At 58.5% G+C, this 3727-nt stretch overlaps 1 non-coding gene across 1 annotated transcript; it reads left to right on the top strand.

Moving 5' to 3' along the window:
- The first annotated feature begins 3340 nt into the window (after positions 1 to 3340).
- LOC115598788 lies at positions 3341 to 3459 on the top strand. The gene has a single exon (XR_003987920.1). It is a non-coding gene; the product is annotated as a 5S ribosomal RNA (ribosomal RNA).
- The last annotated feature ends 268 nt before the right edge of the window (positions 3460 to 3727 follow it).

The following is a 3727-nucleotide window of genomic DNA, read 5'->3' as shown; positions in this document are numbered from 1 at the left end:
AGAAGCCGCAGCCTGAAGCCCCCTGCCCAGCCCAGGCATCCCAAAGCGTATGGACCCCCCCACCTGCTTCCACCCCCCTTTTTGCTTTCCTGAGGCTGCAGCAGGAATGTGTACCTGCCTGACAGCACTGAGATGTCCTGGCAGCTCCCCTAGCCCCTCTTGTCTCACCTGCAGTGTGGGGACTCCCGACTGCAACCCCAGGGCCGGTCACTGGTGCCACCCCACACAGCCAGAATCCTGCACCTGACCAGGTGAGCCCCAGCCATGGTGCCCTGGGGCTGGCCCATGGCCTGGTCCTTTGTCTGGATGACCACAGGTGACCCAGGTTTGGCTGATGGAGATCACTGGACTACAACACTCCAGGAACTGGCACTGTTGCCTTGAGAGGGACTGGCATTGAGTAGAGGGCCTGGTTTTGCAGGGGTGAGGGGGGGGCAGATTGTTGGTTCCCATGAGCCTCTTCCATGGCCAGCCGGGTGCAAGACATGCTCGGTCTTGGCCTGGGGAGGGTGGGGGCAAGTGTGTAGACCAGGACCCCCTGCCTGCTTCCATGGATGGCAGCAGAATGAAGATGAGTGTGCAGTGTAGTTGGTGGATGGTGGTCGAGCTCAATATGCTGCGGGATGGGCCCTGCCCCAGGGCTTCCACTTGGCTGCACTCGGTGCCCACCCTCCGCTGCCCCGTGTTCCCAGGTGAGCCCCAGGGCACTCCAGGGGACCCCGCTTTCCTCTGAACAATCCCTTCACCCCTGCTCTGTCTGTTCAGTGGGACGTGGCAGTGTGGCTGCTGTGTGGCCAGCACGGCCAAGCTGGGGCAGCTGCAGGTGGGGAACATGGCTGCGGAGCAGATCCCTGAGATCCAGGGAGATGAGGTGTGTGGTGCCCAGCAGAATGGAGGTGATGAGAGCACCTGCGGCCGCTGCTTCACCCGAATTCCTGCAGCCCAACATGGCCCCACACCTGACAGGGACCCTGGGTGAGCACTCTGCCCACTCCCACCCCAAATCCTGCCCTGGAGGGTAACTGTGATAATGGTTGGTGTGCCCCCGCTGGGTGTAGGGAGCTGCTGCTGTGCATGTCCTGTGTAGGCACCCCAGACACTGGCAGTCTGGAGGGAACCGTGCTGGCCAGTGACCACCCGCTACAGGCAGCGAAGGTGGGTACAACCAACCCCCTGCCCCAGTAGAGGAAAAGGGCTGGTGAGGTGGGTGTGGTGAGCCCCAGGAGCAGTGGATCCAGCTGGGTGAAGTGGGAGGTGAGGGTGTGCCAGATGGGCCAGATGTTCCTGGTCACCAGCCCTGACCCCCGGAGGTAAGGGCAGAGGACAGGTTGGAGTGCTGGCAGGACACGTCCCCTCCCACAGGCAGAGGAGGTCACTGCTGGCAGCGACCCCGTGCTGAGCAGGGATGAGCTCGACGCACTCCTGGGTGAGGTACGGCACAGGGGAGCATGACAGGCAAAACCCATTCAAAGGGACCCACCGCCCTGGTGGGACCCCCAGGGTGATGTCTGTGCAGGAGATGTGGAGAGCCAGGGGACAGGGAGCAGGGTAGGGAGACTGATGGTGGTGGGACTGTCCCACAGGGCACCTGGGACGGGATCCTGCAGTGGGCCTTCCAGAGCATGGCGCGGCCCCTGGCAGACACCCACGGGCTCCTTGCGTAGTGTGGCTGTCCCCTGGTACCCCCTGGCAGGGGTGGTGGGAGACAGGGTGCAGTTGAAACCATACCGGGGTGTGGAGGTGGCAACGGAAAGAGACATCATCATTGCTGTCATCATCATCATCATCATCATCATCATCACACAGCAAGCCCTTGAAATACCGACCCAGAGACAGCCCTGCAGAGTGCCAAGAGCTCACCCGGGAGCTTTTGAGCAGAATAAACGAGCACAAATATCAGTAAAGAAAATCAAACCAAAGCCAAACCAAGCAAACAAAAAAACCCACCAAAACGTTTATTATACGGGGACATTAAAAAAAAAAAATCCGTGCGTGGAGATCCGTGGAGAAAAAAAAATCCGTAGAGAAAAAGCGTCCAGCAGCAGCCACAATGACCGCAGCGAAACCCCCGTCAAGCTGTTCCTAACCGCTCAGTAGCTACCCCAGCACTATCTCCGCAAAACCCGCGCCCCCCAGGGCAAGCCGGCAGCACCCGGTACGCCCAGGCAGACCCAGTCCGATTCCGGAGCTGAGAGGACCCGGTCCGTATCGAGGCAGCAGCGCCGGGCACACCCCCGCTGCCCTCCTCACCGGTCAGGGAGCGCGGGGACTCAGAAACTCTCGCGAGAGCAGCTAACCAGATCTGACTGTTGCCGTGGCAACGGGGCCCGTCCTGCCCGCTACAGCGTCAGTGCCCGTGGCCTGCGGGGCGCGGCGGTGTGGGCAGGCGTGGGCGGACCCACGGGAAGCGCGGGCTCAGCTAAGCAGCTTCTTGTCACCCTGGAGTTCTGCAAATTCTACGGCAGAGGCAGCTCCATACACCCAGGTCTCTTGGAGCCCCTGGCGTGTGGGAGCTGTGCCCAGGAGAAGTAACTCCTCCAGCCGGTGATGCAGCTCTGCCAGGAGGTGAGTAGGTTGAAGACCATCAGGGAATGTGAGAAAGAGATACTGGATACACAACCTGCCTACTCTGAAACATGCTTAACCAGGTGACAGGGCTCATGACCCCAGGAAGTCCCTACCCTCTCCCTGCCTCAAAGAATGTAGTGACATCATAGAATCACACAATGGTTTGGGTTGGAAGGTACCTTACAGAACATCCAGTTCACCCCCTGGAACATCTCCCTCTAGACAAGGTTGATCCAGGCCCCATCCCACCTGGCCTTGAGCACTTCTGCGCGTGGGGCAGCCAGAGCTTGGCTGGCAGCCCAGGCCATAGTCAAACCACACTCATAGCAACGAATTCTGCTCTGTTGCTGAGAACTTCTGCACTGACGTACCACAGCAGCTGACTGGCCTCTAGCTATTCCTTGACAGATTAAACACAAAAATGACACCCCCAAAATTCAGTTAATGCACACAGAAGTGTACGAAGCCGACTAGAAGGCTGACAAATTTTCAAATACTTTTTTAAAAATACATGTGGCTATAATGTTTTCAGTTGAAGTTTCTTTACATGACCCAGACGACAGGCAAGAGATAAATAAACCATATTCATCTCTACCTTAGAAATGCACAAATGCTCACTATGTGCACCTGAGAGTGGTGATGCAGGAATTTGTTGTGGGAGGTGGTGGGAGTCAATATGTCATAAACAACAGAGGAAAAACCATAATAACAGTTATAAGGCTGATAGCACTGACAAATAAGAATCAAAAATAACATTCGCCACCACCTCTATCCCTACGGCCATACCACCCTGAGAACGCCCGATCTCGTCTGATCTCGGCAGCTAAGCAGGGTCGGGCCCGGTTAGTACTTGGATGGGAGACCGCCTGGGAATACCGGGTGCTGTAGGCTTTTGCCGGCGGGGAAGGGGGTGCCAGCGGGGGGAGCAGGACGGCTCCTCTCCTTTTTTGCGGGGTCGGGGGCGCTGCGAGGGTGCTTTGGCTGCTTGGCGTCTGGCCGGCGTTGCCCTTTTACTTCTGGGGATCTGTCCGGAGGGTCTTGTGGCAGGATCGGGTGTCGGGGTGTTGTGGGCCGGGTGTTGGAGATGGGGTGCCAGGAGTGCGGGCGCGACCCCCGATTCTGTGCCGGGCTTCTGGAGGTGGGTGTTCAGCTGCAGGAG

This window comes from Calypte anna, chromosome 9 (genome assembly GCF_003957555.1).
Source record: "Calypte anna isolate BGI_N300 chromosome 9, bCalAnn1_v1.p, whole genome shotgun sequence".
NCBI classification, from domain to species: domain Eukaryota; kingdom Metazoa; phylum Chordata; class Aves; order Apodiformes; family Trochilidae; genus Calypte; species Calypte anna.
Note: the sequence above shows the minus strand (reverse complement) of the source record. Positions and strands in the feature narration are given on the sequence as shown.